General features: G+C 32.2%; 1 long non-coding RNA gene across 1 annotated transcript; it reads left to right on the top strand.

The window, feature by feature from the left end:
* The first annotated feature begins 15,403 nt into the window (after nucleotides 1–15,403).
* Nucleotides 15,404–19,862, top strand: LOC143236388 (uncharacterized). The gene is made up of 2 exons (XR_013019545.1): nucleotides 15,404–15,887; nucleotides 17,844–19,862. It is a non-coding gene; the product is annotated as an uncharacterized LOC143236388 (long non-coding RNA).
* The last annotated feature ends 4,016 nt before the right edge of the window (nucleotides 19,863–23,878 follow it).

Consider the following 23,878-nt stretch of genomic DNA (forward strand, 5'->3'; position numbering starts at 1 on the left):
ACAACCAGAAGAATGCACTTATGTATATAGTTGTTGTCTTATTGTTCTACTCTTGCGGAATTGGAATCATGATGATCAAGTATATGCGTAAAGAAGTTAAGGAACAAGAAGAGTGCAAAATGTATCGTCGCTACATCACTGCTGCTCACGAACAGTATCTCAACTCTACCAACAGGGCCAGACTGGCTAACAGGCTAGCTCTACAGGCTTTGAATACGATAAACGCCATACCACAGACTACACAGTTAGGCAGTAAGGTCACATTTGTTTAACAAACACACAGAAAAAGTAAAGTTGCTAAGAAGTTACGTGGCCTCTTCTTATATAATCTGTGCATCTGTAGTTAATATAATATTTCATAAAACCAAAGGGAAGGAATAGAGAATGACTTAACTGTTGACACAAAAACTTTAAAAATGTTATTTTACGAATTTTTTTTTGTATTATTGAAAACACAAAACTTTATAAATGAGCAAGTAGCTTCTTTATGTTTTGTAGACTTGCAAACATTTTCAGAAGAAGGAAAGACAATTCATTTCAGTCGTGTATCTCTTGAGTATTTTCAATTATTATATCCATTATGTGATGTTTAAATTGTGTAGAAGTTACAGTAAATATATCTAAGATTATGCGTAAACTCTTTCTTTATTACTATTGAAACAACTTATCTTTCATGGTTGCTTATAATGTTTAGTTGTATTATTTAAGGAACGTTTCGTTGTATGTTTTTTTTCTATGTATTTTTCTCAGTAAATAAATTAATGACGAGTGAGACTTATTTTAAGTGAGATTTCATCTGTCCATGAAGCCTTTGATGTTAGGGAAATGTCCACAGCTTTCGGGTTTTAACATGAAGCAGATTTAGTATTCTTTTTTTCCACTTTTAAATAATTCACAAACTGCCTCTTACAATTGAGTAAATGTTCAAAGAATTATCCGATTCAAAGAATTAGTTTATTTTACTGTTTAATTGAATACTGTGTGGCCTCCTTTTCGTTGTAAATACAATGTTCTGCACTTAGTGTACATATTATAACTCAACTGTTTGTATCAAACACAATTTCCGCCTTCTTCCTTACAACCCTTTTTATTGTTTAATAATATAATATTTAGACCAAAAAAGCCCTTACTCTAAAATCACACTGTTGGGCAAATTACTGGTAGATTAGCATATAATTAAGTACTTTACTGCATGGTTCTAATGCCATCTATTCAAAATTAAAGCCTTAGAGTCATTAAAAGAATAATTTGTCTGCATTGAGATTAAATATTTTTGTTTCAAGTTTTAAGCTCAAAAATTAAGTAAAGCTTGTTATCGAAAATAACATGAGAAAAAAGCTAAATAGTGTTATCTCGTATTAAACAATTTGCATGTAAAAAGAAGTTAAGTTTGGTGAATAAGTTTCTAATCATTCGTTTAAAATTAATATAGATGTATATAGCAACAAAAGTAAAAACATGGTTGGGATTCTATTTAATCTGTCTAATCCAGGGGTACCTATTTTTTTACTCTCGATCTCTTCATGGAATCTTCGACATTTTTTCGACACCTCCATTTTTTAAGTAATAAAAATCTATGAGTAATAGTTAAAGGAAAAATAACTTAATAATAACATAAATAATAATAACATATTATGATAAACCAACTTTACCTTTTTAAGGATCGTTTGATATCTTTAATGGAAGGGATGTGGTTGATGATCTTTGAGAAGAGCGCTCATATTTGGTTGTAAATTCGTGAGTTTTAGTCTGAACTAACCACGCTCTTCTATGTTCAGTTTGTTCCTCTGCTTTGTTTGGACTTAATTTACATGGCTAAAACTAGCTTCAACAATATAGGAACTTGGGAATGCAAGTAAAAAAGGGTTCACCGTTGCGAAAAGTTTGGATACTTGTTGATAATATTTACATTACTCCAGAAGTTCCTGAAAATCGTATTTTTAAACAGTGATTTAGTTTTGAGATCCACGAATAGTTCAATAAGTTAACCTTGTAACTTAGATTCAATAATTACCTTTTCTATTTCCAAATCAAATGACGTAACAATCCACTCACGTATGTGCATTTTCTCCAAGTCCTCAAAGTGCACTTAAAAGTCTTCACTCATTTTTTTAAAGTGCTTTATGTATATATTCAAGTCGTCATCTGAAATCATTTGATCTTCATCTTCCAGTTGCCGTAAGTTTGAAAAGTCCTGAAAATGTCTTCGTAGCGATGAAGATTTAAAAAGGCTTATTTTGACTAAGAAGCCTAAGAGGGTTGTTCGGTTTTAAATAATTGTTGCATCTTTACTTTGCAGACGGGTCTGTACGTCATTAAATTTTGAATATAGGTCTGCCAAATATAAAAGACTATTCTTATTATTTTTCAACCCATTACATAGAAAGGAATTCACATCTGCAAGAAATTCCATAGTTGAGTCATACAACTCGACCAGCCTTTTCAAGCAAGTACCTCTTGACAGCCACCTCAATTCAGTATGCAACAGTAATTGGTTCACCAATTTATCATTGTTTTCACATTGCTTAGCAAACAGTTGTGAACGAAGTAAATGTACTTTAATTTTATATATAGATCTGATGCACATCTTTGGAGTATCATACAATTCGTCACTGAGATTTTTTGCCACAAGGTGGTTTCTGTGTAATACATAGTGAATAGTACGCACATTGGGATCCTTTTCCTTAAGAATGTAGCAAATCCAATGTAACAGTCAACCATTGAAGGTACGCCATCTGTGGCAACCGCAATTATATTGCTGAGTGGAATATTGTGCTTGTTTGGATATTCCGCTAAGGATTAAAAAATCGTCACTCCTGTTGCATCACCTTTATGATACCTTGCGAGCAAAAACTCCTCAATAATTTGTTTCTGAATCTGACTAAAATACCTGACGTAAACCAAACGAATGTTTGAATTACCAAAAGTTGATTATCAAGTTGGGTGCAAAACTTACCATGAATAAGCTCAGATACCAAAGTTTTTCCACATCTTCAGCCATCTCATCAACACGTATTTTAACTGTATTTGCACTTAAAGGCAAGCATTTTGAAACAGGACCAGAGTCTTTTTTTCATAACAGTTTCAATCACTTGTTTAGTTCTATAGTATTATGATCTCTTCTGCAATAGTTTACGGTTTTCCTTTGTTTGCTATATTAAGAGAAATATTATATGATGCCCTTAATCCTTCATTATCAACCTGAGGAGATGTTTTCATAAATGACATTATATTTAGTCGATTTTTACATTTTTCTTTCAACGTGCTAAAAATCAAGATCTTTATCTTTCTTATCAGGATGAATTCTATGAAGGTGGTCTTTCATCTTTGCATGTTTCATTGCATCATTACTAAAAACCTTTTCACATAGGAGGCACGTAGGCTTCGTTTCATTTGTATGAAGCGAAGGTATGAATCCAAGTTTCAAGTAATCTCGTGAATATTGTCGGCACTTGTTTTGAGGATCTGCGGCTGCCATTAGAATTAATGGGGTCGTGGTTAAAGTTAAATAAATGAACTTTATCAATAGGTTACAAGAAGCACAGATCAGTGTTTTAACGTTTCAAATTTAAAGCATAAGCAAAAGTGCGTAGAAATATATAAAGTAATAGAGATTGTATTTAATTTTTATTGATATCGAATTATGTGACCGCGTGGCACAACATCACACACTTTTTGTAGATTTTAAACACAAAATTTTCATTTATTTATTTTAAGTACAGTACTTTGTTTTTTTTAACCTTTAAGTACTGTTTTATTAATTACAATACCGAATGTTCTTTTTAAAGAAAACAAACTCTCACCTCCACTTCCGGATATAGCAAACACCAATAAATAATCAAAATAACCAAGAAAAACTATAATTGGTAATCATCAGGAATGTAAGACAGAATGAACCTAAAACACAATGAAGAATAAGTCCCGCTCGCAATGCTTCCTGATTGGTTTAATTACAACCCTCAATCGGGTGGGTGGAAAGTAAACAACTTTCTTGTCCATGACTCGTAAATGACTCATACATTTTTGTACAATTAATTTACGGCTGGTATTTTTATTTCCTTCATTATACAACTCTTGCTTTCGGCACAATATATTATGTCAATTTGACCAACAATATTTAATAAGTCATACAATGATGCTTCTGCATTAACAATTTATAATTGACCCCCGAGCCATTTTCGACTCACGGAAATGTCACATCGACCTCTGGGTATCGATATCGACCACTTTAGAGACTCCTGGTCTAATCGAATGAAATAAATTGTCAACACGCATTATAAAATAGTTCTTGTTTCTAATATGTGTCATTTCACTCTCCTCACATGCATGTCAAAATACGTATGTATTAATCATATTTTTATTGCAATACCTCTATTTCTAGCATTAGTTTTCTCGTGCAAAAAATATATATGGAATTCGAAAAGTTAATAAAGATCGATTAAATTAAAACAGGGTGAATGTTGTTTGTCTAAGATCGAAATCCACGTATACGCTTGCGGAAGATCACTTTAATTACAGAAATGTTATGTCCTTGGATTAAACACAGTTGTATTTCTAGTTAATAGGTAATTTTCCTGCTTTTTCAACACTGAAAAGGTAAATGAGCAAGCAACGTAAACAATTCCATTTATACTTACATTCATTGTGTGCTTTTGTTTCAAATAAAGGTTACAGATATGCTATAACATACTTCCTTCGAGAAAACACAAAAAACAGCACCCACATGTAAACTGTTTGTATTAAAATAGTAACACAATAGTTAAAGAATTAATTTTAATCAAAATATAATAAAGCTGGTTACCGAACATAAAACAAATGGCACAGCGGTAAGTCTGCAGACTTACAATGCTAAAAACCAGGTTTCGATACCCTTGGTGGGCTGAGCTCAGGATAGTCTTTTGTGTGGGTTTGTGATTAAATATAAAGAACAACATCAACAAACATCTCCATGAAGATTTGTTTGTTTGTTTTCGAATTTCGCTCAAAACTTCACGAGGGCTATCTGCGCAAATCGTCCCTAACCTAGCAATATAATACTCTAGGGAAGGCAGCTTGTCATCACCATCCACTGCCAACTATTGGGCTACTCTTTTTCCAACGAATAGGAGGATTGACTGTCACATTATAACGACTTCACGGCTAAAAGGGCGAGCATGTTTAGTATGGCTGGGATTCTAGCCCGTGACTCTCGGACTAAAAACCACCTGGCCATGCCGAGTCTATCCATGAAGGACAAAATGCAGTTAGCCCATTCTATAGCTTCGCGGAAACATACACAACGCACACTATATTAATATTAGTTATGTTTAACAGTGCCATCTTTTCGTAGCCTAAATGGTGGTTGGTGTAAAGGTAATCGGCGCGTTCGTTTAAATGAACTTTCTTGTGCTACTAACTTTGATGAAGGGAGAAAGAGGTTTTCCTGGCACCTGATCTTCCCTGGTCGCACAAACACGAATCAAATCGATTAGCTCGTTGATGTTGCTATAAAAACGAAACATTGGCTGAAACGTTTTTTTTTTTTTTTCATTTTATTATTATCATCTGGAGAATGCAAGTCGTTTTTTTTTTCTCTAACTCTGTGTCCAAAATAAATATTCGGGTGTTTTCTGTATTGTTTGTTGTCATCCCTGCTCTACTCAGTTATGTCTAATATAGGCTTAATGCCGAAACGTAGCACTCTTGAAAACATATCTTAAGGACTAAAGAAAGCATTTGTATTAAAAAAATTATTTTTCTATAAACTTTTAATGGCATATAGGATACTTATGTTTTGAAATCAAACATTTTTATTCCTATTATTTGTACTACATCAAGAAATGTATGAACATAACAACAGATATTATTAACGACACTGATTTGCCCTATATTTGTCAATTATATATAGGCGTTTATAATATCAGTAGAGTAAAATGCAGGTGCTTCTTAACAATTACTAAACATCACCTTATATATTAACAATTCAACAGCATCCGGTAAAATACTACAATAACCTTAAACATATTAATAATTACAAAACTCATCCACTCTCTGATATCACCCAGAAATTAAAAATATAAAAATTCAACATTTATCAGGCATGTTTTAAGAATACTTGCAATCAGGTTTATATACTTGCAAGTACTAACAGACGTTGTTTATTTTTCAATCACGTACCATATTATAGCTTGAAGTATAGACACCTACTTTAGCAACTCGATGTGCTTACCCAGGGTTTCCGAAACTATTTTATTTCAAAAGCAAATGAAACCAAAATTAAGAGTAACAAATAGTTCTATTTCTTGCTTTCAAGAACTCCAAAGTTCACATGTCATGCTGTATTATAGCTTACAGAGAGCATAATTCTTCTCGTGATTTATGACATGCGGACATTTTACTGAGTTACAACAGTACAAATTGCAACGTTAAGCGTTCCTTATTTGACGTCATTTTAGTGTCTACTGACTGACAAACAGACAACACATACTACTGTAAAGTAGTGGGAATGTTTAAGACAAGTGACTCCTCCAAGCAGCTTTGGCCTCCTATAGGGAAAATTATGCAATAGATATAAAACTTAAAAAACAAAACATTAGATGCGTATCTCAATTATTAAGTAGTAAGGTGTTATTTACCTTGAGGTTATTCTTACTTTACTAGAAATCATTCTCTAAATGTTTTAGTGATAAAGACGTAAGCATTTACATATATCTTTAGTGGAGTTTAAGAAATTCTATCTTGGAACTAATCAATAAAAAACGGTTGAAGCTTAGAAAACACTTAGCTTTAAATATTTATAGTGAAAACAAAACAGAATAATTTTCATAAATGATTTAGAAATAATGTATAAGCAAACAATTTTCAAAAAAATATATCATTCAACAACAACAACAAAGGAGTCGATAAAGCAAATAAGGTTTGCTTTAATGAAAGAGGCAGCAAGATAGTGAATTAAAAAGGTGAAGAAAAAACAACATCCAATATAAACGAGTGAGAGCACAAAGAGAAAGAATATTAACGAATAAAGTAAAAAATCAATAAAGAGAGGCTAAAGCCAACAAATAATTATGGGATGTATTATTACTGTTTCTATGGTGACCACGAACCTCCAAACGTCACACTCTGTAAAAAAAGCGGCTTCAAAACCTATTTTCAGATGTTACTCTACTTGTTGATTGAAACCGAAATCAATACTTTTGCATTCAGAATGGACTATAAAAGTTGCAACTGAGAAGCTTTTGTTTAGCTTTTATTCAGAAAGTTCTGTATAAGTAGATAACAATAGAAATATTTTGAGTAATACATATAAACCATGTCTGGTAGATTCGTTGATACGGTCATTTATTGTGCCCGTTTAAAATTACAATATTATGTCAAATATAAAATGCATATATGATGTTACCTATATTCGAGCAGTTTGAACTCAGAAATACGTATATTTTATATTCTGATGTATGCCAAACACATATATCAATTCATAGATAATTTATTTCATGTCGTTTTTATTTCATTCACAACTTTTGTGAGCTAAAGTTTGGGAATAAAAATATCTTTAATAATTTAATAATTTCAATGAATTCCAATTGTATTTTATAGTACGCTTTTATTTGCATAAATGCAATGCAGACTGATCATCTTTTTGTTAGATAGATTTGAGGTTAATATATAGAGAGATGCATTTATGTTTTGATTAGTTTGCAAAAGTGTGTATAAAACTTTAAAAGGAGCAGGATAGTTTATGCTTCTTTGGTTGATGCATCTATTTCAAAGACGTTCTTATGAAAAGCTAATCAAAGAAATTTGTCGTCAAAGTCTATCAAAGGTGGCGTTCAAAAAGTAACACAACTGGCAACAAAATAGAGAAAGAACAAATGGTCGTGTTGGTAAATTACAATAGATTATTTTTTTAAAATTTTCTCGATATTGGAGAAACAAGCAAAAAATAGAAGTCAGATGGAAAGAATAATAACACAAAATAAAACCTTAACACGCTTTTGAATACTGCAAATCAAATAAACACAACATATCCATAGAAAATACCCAGAGAGTAGGGAAACAAACATAAACAAACGCAAAATCAAAAAAGCCTTACTTATAGAACAATATAACCAAATTGAAACTTATATAAATGAATACCTTTATACCTATACAAATTAATAGTGTAACATTTAACTGCAACGCCGCCTACAATCCCGTAACAGTTTACTCTCGTCCCAAAGACAATGGCTTGGCAACGATCAGTTGCAAACTCTCTCTTTGTTAACCTGAAGATGACATAAGAAAGTCGAACTTAATTCTCTGTTTTATTTAATCTGAGAGTTGCGAGTTCGTATCCCAGTCAATTCAAGCATGCTCACCATTTCAGCCGTGGGGGCGTTATAAAGTTACAGTAAATTCCACTATTCGTTGGCAAAAGAGTAGCCCAAGAGTTGGCGATGGGTGGTGATGACTAGCTGTCTTGCACTGTTAAATGATAGCCAGTTATCGCAGATAGCCCTCGTGTAGCTTTGGGCGAAATTCAAAAACAAACTAAATGCAAGTGTTGGAGTTTGTGAACGGAATATTCTCATGATAAGGTTTGAGTCTTTTGGTTCAACAAGGTAGACAAGTAACATTTAGAGTGCACTTAGGTTGTTACTGTTTATATCTGCCGTACACTGTTTCAATTCAACACTTATAAACATAAGCTATCCTAAAAATAATACAAATGTTCACCTTTTTCTTTATGTCTGAAGAGGACTAAAAGAGCTTGACACTGGCACAAATCCGAATTTCAAACCAATAAATAATCTTTTTTCGTGAATTTGAATATTTTTTTCATCTCTTCAGTTCTCTATAAACATCAGTGAATCAATTGCTATGAAGAATATAACTTGAAATACGACAGAGTTCAGAAGCTACTGAGTATATAAAGAGGTTTGTCATATTAAAATAATTTTAGAGCATCACCTTTTCGTACAGTCCATTTCGTTGCAATTGATCATGACGACCATACATCTTCGCAATAGCCTTGTAGCAAAACAACCTTCTTATAAGGCTGTCATGTCCAAAGTAAACTCAGTCCTTTCTTATGATTTTTATATTCTATATATTGTAGAAGGATGGTGATTTTCTAGCACGCATTTCAACATTCGTATCACACAGAAATCTATATGTGCTGTTTCTGGTGATATGTTCTGTATGTATATACAGAAAATAGCATGAACACTTGTCTTGGTAATTTTAAGTCCCAGGTCAGAACACATATTTATGATTTGGATGTATAAATATTTGTGTCAAAAAGAGCTGTTACATATCATTTCACACAACTGATAAATGTTGGCGCCATAACCTTAGTAACAACATGAAAGTCTATGTTAATTTGACTTCTGACTTTTGATGTTAACACGGCCGTGATTTATGAATCGACGAGATTCAAGTTACGAAGCCTTCAAGTCACAAAGTCAAGAAATTTGATACCACATTTTGTATCATTACCTTTAGCTGTATGGTGTCACACCTACTTGACATCTAACGTCACAAAATGGCAGCTTCTAATGGACACAGCCATTTTGGATGGAATGACATTTCTCCGGTCGTGTAATTTCCTGCTATCACAGTCTCCTATGGAAATGGCCATCTTTGATGGTGATGGACATATATACATGTATGTTCATGGATGGGTCCTCTTCAACTCGTCCGATTTGAATACACAATGAGTAAAAGGAGACCTCTCCATTATCATTACAACTTCATTGGACAAAGTGGTACTGGGAAAAGAAATCTTTATCACCGCACTTATGGTCATAATTACCCTCTGGCATTCTTATCAATGATCTCTTTCAATACAGTATAATTATTAAACATGTAAGCTGGTTCTTAACTTTCTTGTTAATCTTGAACAGACATGTGTTTATGGACCTCCAGACTATTGTAGGCTCTCAATGACAGTTAACTAAAGATACTGTCGGATCGTTATAAACTAGTTGTTATTCAGTCATGAAGCAGTTCATACAAAGAACAACTTTGTTACTCTGAATTTGTTACTTAAAGCACGAAATTTTGATCACTCACTGAGTCTACCGAACATAATGTCCTCCAATAGCATAAGAAAAAATGGATATCATCATATTCACCTACATGGCACACCGTAATATCTCATCCTGCTCTCCCTGAGACGAAGATAAACATTTGTGGTGATGAAACAAGCCAAACAAGATGGTGTAATTTAATGGGCGCGAAAATCTTAAATAGCATCACATCCACTCGAATTACGATATTCAACTATAGAACGACCTCAAGTTGTCCTATTCTATACTCCATTGCTGAATATCGCGAATTTTCAGTTCTCACCTAGTTAAACAATTCCACAGTTATATTAGACAATTTGGTATTTATTGTAAACGATTACAAATGTATGATAAATCCCCTTCAACTCATTCATTTTGAATACACATTGTGTCATATGCTACATATTATTATTATTTATTTCGGATGAGTCTCTGATTTATTACGTTATGTATATTACATATTACTATCTCAAATAACAAAAAAAATCAATTTCAGCTTAGTAGTTAATTAAATATTAATATATATTAAGTTTATGTTATTTGCCAAAAAGATTGACAAACACAGTTCCATTTTTTAACACTAATATATGGCAACATAAAAACAATGCAATTTATAATAGTGGTTATTACTAACATTGATTACAAATTATAGTTTATGTATAAGAGTTTTACAAACTTATAAGTTATACTGAGTCTTATATCCATCTAGAACTGAATATTTCATCGATGGTCCATGTCTACGACGAAGAAATTAATTCTAACTTGATATGATAACGCCTCGTCTAGGCTAACGCTGTCTTTTTTTCTTAGTAGCCTCACACTGGGTACAAACTGACTCCTTCCACATGGCCAAGTGGGTTAAGGCGTTCGACTCGCAATCCGATGGTCGCGGGTTTGAATCCTCTTCACATCAAACATGCTCGTCCTTTCAGCCGAGTCGTTATAATATGTCGGTCAATCCCACTATTCGTTGGTAAAAGAGTAACCCAAGAGTTGGCGGTGGGTGGTAAAGACTAGCAGCCTTTCACCTAGTTTTACACTGCTAAATTAGGGACGGCTAGTGCAGACAGCCCTCGTGTAGCTTTGAGCGAAATTAAAAAAACAAACAAACAAAGCTTTCACCAGAGATATTAATTTCCTCGTAGAAATAATAATGTCTAAAGTAATTCACTGAATTTGAACGGTTTGTTTTGTTCAAAATTTATAACATTCGTGGTCAGATTCTGTAGTTTTTTCGACTAATAGATGTTAATCACAAGTATAGCTTTCTAGACCTATAGTGTACTGACTGTAGCTGTCCAATAACATTAGTCCTTAGCGTGATACTTTTATACAAATCACTCGAGTCTCTAGAATCTCCACCAATATCCTCGCGCGCTTTCGTGAAACAAGAATTGTTGATTTTCACTTTCAAGAATTCAATACGAGTTTCGAAAACAGTCGGGACTTGCGCAATACACAGTTAATGATATACCTCAAAGGCAAAAAATTTTTTTAAAAACTATACAGAAACAAAGTATCTGTACAACGGTAAATTCGTAACACATAAAAACATAATTATTGGATCCTCGAAACACTTTCCTTCTTTTCAACAGTTTCTGTTCTGATAGTAACAAGACCCAATGACATTATTTAGCACAATATCTTTTTTGATTATGTTGTAAGGTAAGTGAACAGAAAAATACATTTTGTTCCATCTAACATGGTTGTTGAAATACATAATTGTTTTTCATTTTTTGAGAATTAATGGTTAGAAAGTGGATCGAGAATCGTAAAATATGCTTTGAAGAGCTAGGTAAATAGACAACAATATATGAAGGTAATAGTAAAGTACAGTGAATCACATTTTCAAACATGAACGATTTATAGTATACATCTCTGTTTTAAAATACAATTATAATTTCTTCATAGAAGTCAAAAGAGATAGTTTTATTATGTATCTGAAGGCTGAATGCAAAAATATTTCCAAACAATTAATAAATAATTAAGCCTATTGTTACATTAAAAATATTTCATCAGGTGATTGCGATTACAGTATTTATATATTAATTGTTCCAATCCAAATATGGCGGTACATATTTCATTTTTCCATTAACAAAATTACAACAAGAAACTAAAATATACCCAATATAACTACTAATAGAGTCAGTATACTGAGCTCTAGAGCATGCTTTTTTAAAACCTATTGAATATTATTTAGACGTACTTTTCCTCAGAGAAAGAAAGCCTTCTTAGATAAATAAATTTTACAGTCTACCTCTGCACATTGCGAAAATCTTTCTGAAATGTTGCTTTCAGTTGTGTTTCACTATTCAAATTTTGTAACTAGTTAGCAGAAAGCAAAAGAAAGAAAACACTGCATAATAATTAACTATTTGTTTGACACTTATTTAATAATTTTCAAATCATTGTATAATATATTAGAATTTTGTTGTGATTATTATTTTATTATTATAAAAAAGTGTTAGGTAAAAAAGAATCTATAGAAACACCAAAATCTTTTATAATTTCACTAAATTTGTGAATTATTGTACAAGTACTTAACAACACAATCAGCATGTGGTAAGTCAAGTGTATTGAAATGTATATCTGGTGATTGTGACCTTTTCAGCGTTACCATGGGGGTTGTAGTATCTATATATTGTCTGTTAATTAGACACGAAGATGCACCTTGCGAAAGGTAATTACACTAGTAATCGACTCGAACCATTTGCTGATGAATTACTTCTTCTTTGGCATTACCCTTTCATGATATAATGAGAAGGAACGCGTCAAGTACTTTTAACGCATGACATTAATCATGTTTTAAAGCCTGTTTGTGTCCTATTTATAACCAACGTATAATATGTATGTACATTTGATCCTCTTTTATAGGTAGTATATGTGCATTTTTCTGCACGATTTGCTTACATTTTCCAACAGCTGGTTTTTTACCTCACATAATTATAACATTTATTTCCAGTATTGGTAGAATTAGTTTTTTATAGATGTACGGAAGTTTTTGTAACTTTATGTTATTTAATTCTTCATAACACCATATACTGACAAAGCTTTTTTGCTCATCTCATGGATTTGCTCAATATTTGTTATCCCTACAAAGGTTGTTGTTATTGTTTTGAATTAATCACAAAACTACACAATGGGCTACTTCATATCCTTTTGTTGGTTTAACCTTATATAAGATTAAACTTTCAAAAATGTATAAATAAATTTAGTGTACTGGTTTAGTAAGGAGCGAACGTGATTTGAGAACGAAAAAAAAATTGTTTTCAAACTTCTAGTGAGGATGTAGAGATTAATAGATCAAATATTAAAACTGTACATAAATATTCATGTGTTTTATCACAAAAATGTAAATAAAAATACTTTACCAAAAACCGTTAGTTTACTAATTAATTTTTAGAAACTTACTATCTCAAGATTTGCAACCATCCCTCACATCTGCAAGGATTCTAAGATGAAAAACAAGTAATCCCTGTCAAAATTTATAATCAAACCTAGAAACTAATTTATGAAATTGAATATTTCTGTAGAGAAACGTACTTTAATTTTACACCATTTAATTAAAATTACACAATTAATATACAAAGACTATCATTTCATTACTTTTCAGGTCAAGTGTAAACCTTTTGGCTAGCGAGTCCGAAATGTGAATCAAAGGATTCAAAATTCAAGGCCCAGCACCTCAAAAATACAACCCGCACTTTAAACACAGTGTAAAAGTGTCAGTTAATTTTTACTATTCGATCAAACATAAGCAGACTGAGAGATTTATTTATGACTTTGAGAAAGTTTACTCTCAACTTAAGAAATATTACATTTTTTTTCGAAAATACAATCTCAAAAAATAAGATAATTTCAAAACCTTTCAAATCAGAATTGTTCATACTTTAAATGAATATTAGCTGAGCAAAGTTTAATTTCAAATTATTCAGAATGTTAGTATATTTATGAAAGCACACACGTGCTGACAATATTAAAGTCTGAAATATATTTTGTTATACATTGTCTTAATTTTGACAACTAATATAACATTAGTTACTTTACATAAATCAAACGTGAAAAAATAAAATATTACTATTGTTTGTTTTGAATTTCGCGCAAAGCTACTTGGGGGCTATTTGCGCTAGCCGTCTCTGATTTTGCAGTGTAAGACTAGAGGGAAAGCAGCTAGCTATCACTACACACCGCCAACTCTTGGGCTACTCTTTTACAAACGAATAGTGGGATTGATTGTCATATTATAACGCCCTCACGGCTGAAAAGGCGAGCATGTTTGGTGTGACGGGGATTCGAACCCGCAACCCTCAGATTATCAGTCGAACGCCAGAACCCACCTGGCCATGCCGGGCCATATTACTACTTTTCATGTATGAAAAATTTTCCAGATGAATGATATGCTTTAAGTTGAAATTCTGATTTCGTTAGATCTATTTAGTCAATAGAAGATAAACTATTCAAATTTAAAACTATTTGGAAGTGATTTTAAATAATTTTTCCATAGATATTTCATATAAACTATTACTATTTACGTTTTAGCATCGATGATTTTTAAGCTATTTACCTATTTTTGAATAATGAGTAAATCTTATATTAAATAAGTAATGTGTAGCTGTATCATAATGCAGTATAAAAAAGTATTTTCTTACTGCTTTGGTTTACTTTAGTGGCATTGCAAGTATTGTTAAGAAAGAAGGCAAATGTTGGTCATTGTATATTTATATACATGTTTATTCACTTTAAATGCTAATGTAACACATCATTCACTGCCTTTAAAGCTCGATAGATAATATCGTTATCAACCTTATCCGAGTTCCACGGTGGGATAGCGGTAAGTCTACAGATTTATGATGCTAAAATTCTAGGCTTGATTTTCCGCAGTAGACACATTAAATATGCCCACTGCGGCTTTGCTCAAATAAATAAATCAGATTTTTCCCGAAAAAAACATCGCATAAAACCATGAGTAAAAATAAGTGCGCAATGAAATATACGTTCACGTCTTTCCTGCCAAAATAATCAAAATGAAAAAGAAAAAAAACACCACCATCTACGTAGTTTTACGTCCTTGATCCTAGCAACCTGTCAACAGGTGAAAATAATCGATTTTCTGACTATTTCTTTTTTTAATCATCTCTTAAACTTGTGTACAGTATGGTCTGATAACATTTTAGCATCGCACACAATAATGTAAATATTTGATATATTTAAACCATAATTTTAAATTATTTCTATCTACTTTTGAATCTTAGACATGAATTTATGTTATGTGAAATACATGTTTAAATGTTTATGGCGTTCTGTATATAGAATCAGAATTTGCGTTATGCCTGTACTGTTTCCATTCGCTTTCTAGGTTTCTCGAGTCTACAGCTTGCATGCTGATCGACATCATGGACCTTCGCAACGTCAGCGGAAGCCCAATGTCCTGGAGAGTACTTCCTTTTTCCTCGATACATCTCTATCTACCTTTACGAAAATATCATGCATTAAATATTGATCTTGCATGCAAGAGTGACGAAACGTATTAATTGCACATAAATTTCATGTGTATCTTTACGAACAAAACAAATTATTTCCCGCTTTGTTTAACATGCGCGAACCAGGTAACGCTCTTTTGTGAAGTTAAGAGATGCGCTTCACTAACGTGACAATTGGGTTAAGTCAGTGTTCCTGTTACATATGGTAAACTGTTCCATGTTAATCGCTTTTTATTTTGACTAAATAAAAAGATAAAAAGATTAAAATTATAGCTCAAACTATTAGCATCTTCTGCCGTATGCAGAAAAGAATCATCCCATTTTGTGTATTCAACTTTAAGGTCAATTACTCAATACTACAGTCTTTTGCTGTTTCTAGGTAAGTCTAAATTCTTTCTCTATACTATTCGCATCTCCTCAATTGAGTGCAGTAGGATTTTAATAGTAGTGTTTATAGAAAGGTGGGTAAAGATTAGTGGACAAATAGATAAAATATTCGTATTACAGCTATAAATGAAGAAATGTTTAGCACTTAGAAGCTCGTAACTAGGACACACTAGCTCCTATTGACAATGGAAAGTAATTTTACTCCAACGAAAATGACAACTCAATTACGGAATATTACATTTTGTGGTAATCATCCGCTTAATTTTTAAACTGAAATTTATTAATGAGTTTGCAATTGAAATGTGTTTGGACATTTTAACACTTATAAGTCCTATGCAGTGAAATAGTCTCAAAGCAAATTTTAATTTCCGTTAACTGACATGTGTACTGTTTTTCTGTGAAATAATTTAGGACAGTTCCGATACTGTCATTACGTTAAAAGTGTTCAGTTAAATCAACTATATTTATCATAAAACAGTAATATAAGGGTTATTTCATTTTTAAACAGTATAGTATTTATTCAGTTCTTCAAGGTATTCCGACAAGAAAGATATGTGATATTATTTCAACCAGTCTTGTCCGTCATATCCATTGCTGACGATTCGTTTCGCCTAAAACTTTAGCCGTGTGGTAGGCAGTGGATATAGCGAACATGATGTAGTTGAAACACTATTATACACTATTATTGTATGAAAAAAAAAGCATGGTAACCTAATAAATAATGTACTCCTTAAAAATAAAATACATCCAAGGCTACTGTCTTATGATAATCACTCTTCACCAGAAAAAGACGTCCTAGCCAAATAATGTTTTTAATGTATCTTTCTGTATCTTAGATAAACTTAATCTTAACAAGTGTTAGCTGAATGTTTTTAATCTATTTTGTCTATTTTAGATAAGTTCAATCTTATCATTTCACAAACATTGAGTAAATGTTTTTAATGTACTTTCTGTATTTTAGATAAATAAGTTCAATCGCATTATTTCACACCATAAAAATATTAGTTAAATTTATTTTAACTAAGTTCAAATTATTTTATGATTTGCTCATTTATGTTGAAATGCTCAAATTGTTATAATACTTTCAATTCCAAATTTTAGGTAAGTAAAAAATTTATTCTTCATTTCAACTGGAGGAAATGCAGCTACTTATCACCATCCACTGCCAAATCTTGGGTTACTCTTGTATCAAATAATAGGGGGGGAATTATCGTCACTTATAATGTCCCCACGGTTGAAAGTGCAAGTATGTTTGGTGTGAGGAGGATTTGAACCTGTGACTCACCTAATGAGAGTCAAGCGCTTTAACCACCTGCCCATGCCGACACGTTTATGACTCCCGTTCCTATATTTCTTATTTGCCATATCAGAACAGCTAAGACTATCAAACTTGTGTTTTTTTTTCGTTTACTATTCCAAACCAGCTATGACTGAATATCCTAAGATTGAATAATCTGAGATTTTTATTTATCATTTCTGTTCAGTTAACACTGAAGTAAGCTAAGACTGACTAACTTGCATCTCATTGTTTTATTAAGAAGAACTATTGTAACTATTTTCACTTTAATATTCATGAAAATTTCATAAAATCAGATATAAATTGTAACTGTGTTGTGTTAAAAATATTTAGTAGCAGTATAAAATTTCAACAAATATAGACTTAATGTTGAAACTGATAATTTTCAGTTTACTATTTACTATTAATTAGTAATTAATAATAATTTATTAATTATCAGTTTGTGTTCTGCTCACAACGGCTATCGAAACGCAGTTTCTCGCAGTATAAGTCACCAGACATACCAAAGTACCACTAGCAAGCACAAATAATAATATTTACTTCTTACATTTAGAATAAATTACAAACTGTGAATAAGCAGCTTAAAATGTTATAGCTTTTTGGTACCCTTTCTGTTGTAAATACATGGATAGCTTTGTATGTTTGTTTTAGAACAAAGTCAGATGGGGCTATCTGTTCTGTCCCCTGCTGGGAATTGAACCTTGGACTTTGTCATTAAACACGAAGAACTTCAGTAAAACCGATATATGCTTTGATGAATATCAGTTAACGTAACCAAAATCCCGTTTAAAGAAACTAGAGAAATGGAAGTGATTCCGAAAAACATGTAACCATGGATACACATGAATGAGTTTGATGAAACTAACCTTCGCCTTGTCCTGACTTCTTCAGTAGAGCAACTGTATATATTTGACGTTATATTAGTAAGTTAGAAGTAAAGCATTACGAAGATGAAAACTAATTTGTTCAGTAAGACAACTTCGACAGTTTTCACCGACTGCTTGAAAAATATTACTTCTTTATTAAAATTTAGTCACAGTAGCCTACCTGTCGAGAAGAGAGTCACAGACGAAGAACATCCCGATCAAGCTTTACTCTATGTCGTAATTGTTCTTGTGTTTTACTCTATGAGTATTGTAATTCTTCTCGTCCGGTATATTCGTCGTCACAGCAAACAGATAGAGGAGGAAAAAAACTTGAAAAAAATTATGGAAACAGCGAGACAACTCTACCTCTGGGAAACCAAATACTCCAGCCTTCTCAGACACAGCGTCAGTGAACAGACAGAACCACCCCAAACAGCTAATTCAGCTATTAACGAAGGTATACCAAAATGCTATATGGTTACAAGTGTTTAAGAACAGTTCTTTTTTTTTATACAGTTTCCTACCAAGCGAGTGCTTTATAACATTTTTTATTAAATAAATTTGTGTATCATGATGAAAAGGGAATTTTCAGTTTTGTTTCTAGCATACGACACTATAAAACGTATATGTAAAGATTTATAGTTTATGTTCTAATTTGAGTCTTTTGTTATAAATTTCTTAAAGAACCCCAGCTTTTATTAAAAATATCATTACCCTGAAACTGTTATGTATATTAAAAAGAGAAGAATGTTTGATGTTTATTTAAAAAATTGATGAATTGGCCTATTAACGTTTATACTGTTAAACTCTTAACAACTAATCATTATAAAGTGACAACAAGTTGAAAATGAATGGTTTATAAGCTTAATAAAGTGATTTAATTTTGGGAGAACGTACTACATGTTTCAGTAGAAATTTAGTCTGTCTTTTTTTCAGTTATGTCCGTTGTTTAAACAAAGGTTGCTGTTATTTTTTATTAATTATACATTTCATGTGTTTATAGTGTGTTTAGCCATGACTTATGTAGGATATTAACGAATTTATTCCTGTTTGTCTGCTTTCGTAATAGCTATTGATAAAGGTTAAATTTAATAAGTGGATTGTTTTATTCTCAGTAGACAAAACTCAAGGCCAAAAGATTGTAAGATGTATATGATCATATATTTTTTATGTCACAGGTAGCAACAAGATATATTTTCTTTTCTTTGGATTTAATATATTTGCGTATACTAGTTTTATACCATTTAAAAAATTCGAAGCTCAATTATTATGCTTAGTAAACGTAATGAAGTGAAAGTTATTTGATTGTTGTTTTGTTTTTTTCAGAAATAAACTACAGATAAAAGTATTCATCGAATCTTTACGCATTTTAAAACATAAAGTAATAACTAATTACTAAGTTATGTAGCAAAATGGAAAATGTATTTTCGACGAAAAGCACAGCTTGAACATGAGTAGACAGCTCAGTTTGTTTGAATTTCGCGCAAAACTGTACGAGAGCTATATATGCTAGATTTCCTTAATTTAGCAGTGAAAGACTAGAAGAAAGGCAGATGATCATCACCACCCACCGCCAACTCTTGTTCTCTTTTACCAACAAATAGTAGGATTAATCCTCACATTATAACTCATCCACGGTTGAAATGGCGTGCATGTTTGGTGGGAAAGAGAGTCGAAAATGCGACCCAAAGATTGCAAATCTAGCACCCTAATCATCTAGCCATGCTAAGTCAGAGATGACTAGAGAAATACATAATATTGTGTAAATGTCGTACATTTGCAATAAAGTTGTTTTTTGTTTTTTCATTACCTAGTCACGCTGTCTTCAAACTTAAACTGAATATATCTTATAAGTGATTTCTTCTGTATGCAATGACGAACTTAAACAAATCTTGGTAAAACAAGAGCATAGCCTACGTATATTCATGCTTTTTAAAGTAAAAACAGGTATCCCTTAAATTTTGTGTATGATCACTTTTCAGCCCACTATTGAAGCAGAAGTAAATCTGGGGGCTTATGAAGCTAAAAACCGGATTTCAGTGTCTGTGGTGACACACCAGAGATGGCCTATTGTGTAGCTTTGCGCTGATCAACAAAGAAACAAATTGACGTCCCTCTCAGATACCCTATACGACATTGTATTTTATAATAGACTGTATTGTCTGAGACAATTTTCCATATTCATACATCGCATTTTACCTATTTGTTTATCAATTGACTTTACCAGATAAATAATTATTATACTGAAGCCGATATGTGAAAAAAAAAGAGTTAAAAGTCCTGATAATCTGACTATGCTAAGTAACTATCTAAACATTAAGATATGAATGTTAAAATAATTGATTCAACAGGGTGTAAGTACATATTCAGTTACGTTATGGATTAATTGGTTATTATTAATCACAGGTACCCGTACATTTCACTCCAAGATCGATATTGTCTCTGCTGTTTAATCATGATAGTCGGTTGTTCGTTTGTTTCTTACTGTCTTCATTTTGTTGATTCGGCTATTCAGTTTAATCATAAATGTAATTCATAATGTATATACATATAGTGAAGAGAGAAGCATATGAATTACATTAAAAAAAGAGAAACACATTTTATTTCGGTATTATTCCCGATAACACTGCTCCTCGATTCGTAACATATAAATATCGATTCTGAAAAACACATTTTCATTACATTCAGACGAGAGATTTATTTGGTATATTTATGCACATTAAAGATAACACAAGAAAGTGTTTGTTCGCGACCACTTAGTTTCTAGTGCACTATAATAGGATACGAAGAACAGCTATCACTTGAAAACTATCTATTCATAAACCTTTTTCACAACGATGAAATATTTTAAATATTACGGATTAATTTCGGTCTAATTGGACATTTTTTAAATCATTCCCACGTAAATAATTTAATTTATAAATATATTTTTGAGCGTAATGAATTCCTAATTTACAATAAATAAATGCTTGTAAACAAGTTGTTAATATTTTCTTAGTGCTACATAGTGGGCTATCTGCACTCTGGCGACGAATCAAGTCTTGTATTTTAGTGCTGTAAGTCCGTAACCTACAACATGGCCAGTTGGATTAAGGCATTCGACTCGTAATCCGATGATCACGGGTTTGAATCCCCATCGCACCAAACATGCTCGCCCCTTCATACGTGGAGGCGCTATAATGTTACTGTCAATCCCACTATTCGATGGTAAAAGAGTAGCCCAAGAGTCGACGGTGGGTGATGATGATTAGCTGACTTCCCTCTAGTTTTACACTGCTAAATTACGGACGGCTAGTGCAGATAGCCTTCGAGTAGCTTTCTGCGAAATTCAAAACAAACCAAACCGTAACCCTAACTCATCGGGGGAGCTGGTAAGCAAACGAAAAAGGCTTCTGGATATAGTATATAAGGAGTGAGTAGCTTATTTTTCATAGTGGCTAATGAAAACAACGTTGGCCACACTATTAAAAAATTGAAAAACATGTTAGTTTAATCAAAATAACTGCAATTATTTTTTCTTTGTTTATGATTAAGCACAAAGTTACTCAATGAGCTATCTGTGCTGTGCTCACCACAGGTATCGAAACCCGTTTTTAGCGCTGTGAGTCCACAGACATACCGCTGTGCCACTGGGAGGCGATTGCATTTCAACTAACCTTCAATGTGAAAATTGATGGGGATTTTCATCAACAAGTTTCGTAAAATTTGGCTTAATATCTATGCTCAATGAGCATCTTAGCTCTGCCTCTAAATTTATGTCAGTAAGACGAGATCTGTATCTAGGACTTCGTGATGACGAGAAAAATATATGTGTAAAAACGGCTGGTATGGGTCATCAAAAAAGGTCGAAACATTGTTCGTTCCTCTACATAGAGCTTTCTCTACCCACACCAGCAGTTTTTACACATATATGTATTTAGACTTGAAAAAATCTAGCGTAGAAAATGTTTACTTACAAACCCATGTCGATCCAAACATGAAAAATAATTTTGAAATTGCTATCTCTAAATTTGAAAGACTCTCATTTATCAGAATAGCGAGTCACATCACAATAATAGAACATTTTTGTTTACCCTTTATGTGTACACTTTGCAGGGTAAGCATCTCGTCTTCAAATTTACACTTATAGAAAGACGAAAGATATATAACTTCCTTATTGAAATTCCTATGTCAAATTGAAATGGATCATGCAAAAATTCAAATATCAATTTCAAATTTTTTTAATTCGGAGAAACATGATTCAAATTTTTGAGATAGTTTTTTGATTCAGTTTACACAGAGATCATATATAGCATCAGAGAAATCATAGTCATTATTTTCCTGAAAACTATTCAACTTTGTAAAATATGTCAAATCATTCTTTTGTAATTGTTTCGCAAGGATGTTTAGCTTTAATTGAAATTCATGAATATACTGTAATTGCTTGCTTATAGTTTTACCTCTTCCCTGAAGATTAGGATTCAAATTATTGAAGTGAACTAACATGTCGCACAGAAGGAGCAAATCACACTACCATGACAAAGTTTCAATTTCAGGGAAATTATCAATCTTACCTACTACAACAAGATACTCTTTTATTTGAGCAAATAAGGAAATAAATCGTTCCAAGACTTTTCCTCTACTTAACTATCTTACATTTGCAAAATCAGTAAAATCATCAAATGTACAGTCACTGCTTTTCTTCAAAGACCCAACAAACTATCGATGGATGAGAGAGCTTCCACTTCTAATTATAATTCACAGTTTTTTAAACAATATCCATCAAATTTTTCAAATAATTACTTTTAAACATCTGATCACATACATTTTCCTGATGCAAAATGCAATGGAAAGATGGCAGCGTGAACTTCACATTATTTTCAATTAAATGCTGCTTCAAAAGAGAAACAAAACTTAATTTCGCCTTAGACATGGCTTGACTTTATGTGTCTATCGTGACATAAACCAGTTTTTTTAAATCCATATTGATTTTTTTTGACATTTCAAGAAATTTTTCAAAGATGTTTTTTCCACATGTTCGATCTCGTAATCCATAAAAGCCAAGCATTTTTTCACTCACTTGAAGATCTGAAGTTGCGTATCGAACCCAAAATATCAAATGTGTGGTGTCACTAACATCTGTTGACTCATCTGTGCCAAAAAAAATACAGTCTTTTAGTTGTTCTAGCAACTGATTTTCTATGTCTCTTGCTAACTCTAGCATTCTGCGGACAATGTTCTTCAACTTAATGGCAACTTATTTACCTTTTAAAGAATATCATGTTTTATTTTTGAATCATAATTCTTCATCAGAGTTTCAACAACCACAGTCAACAGTTCTTTTACTAGTTCAGCATCAGAAAATGATTTTTTTTAGCTAGAATCCAAGCTACTTTATAGCTATCTAACGTAACCAGTTCTATCGAAGGAAAAAATATTTTTAAGCCTTCCTTTTGTTCATGAAGTTATGCTTTCAGACGGCTAATTTCATTCATTCAATTTTTGCTATCAACTGGAAATTTTGCATCAAATACGTCCTGAAAAGTGTTGTTTAAGGTTGCATACTTTATTATTCCTGAAGCTTTGTTACACAAAAGACATACTGGCTTATTATTTGCTTCAATCACTACAGATTTTAACTTCCAACTTTCTTTAAATCCTTGTTTCACGTTTTTCCAGTCACGTGTTATTCTCTTTTCTGCAGTAATGGCAGAATCAATTAAATTGTCTTTATTTTCTGAATGTTCATCATCGTTTGGATTCTTTCGTTTTCGAATAATTTCCATATTATGAGATTAAAATCAAAATATATTTAAATATTTGTAAGCTACACAATAAAAA

Source organism: Tachypleus tridentatus, chromosome 2 (genome assembly GCF_004210375.1).
Source record: "Tachypleus tridentatus isolate NWPU-2018 chromosome 2, ASM421037v1, whole genome shotgun sequence".
Lineage (NCBI taxonomy): Eukaryota > Metazoa > Arthropoda > Merostomata > Xiphosura > Limulidae > Tachypleus > Tachypleus tridentatus.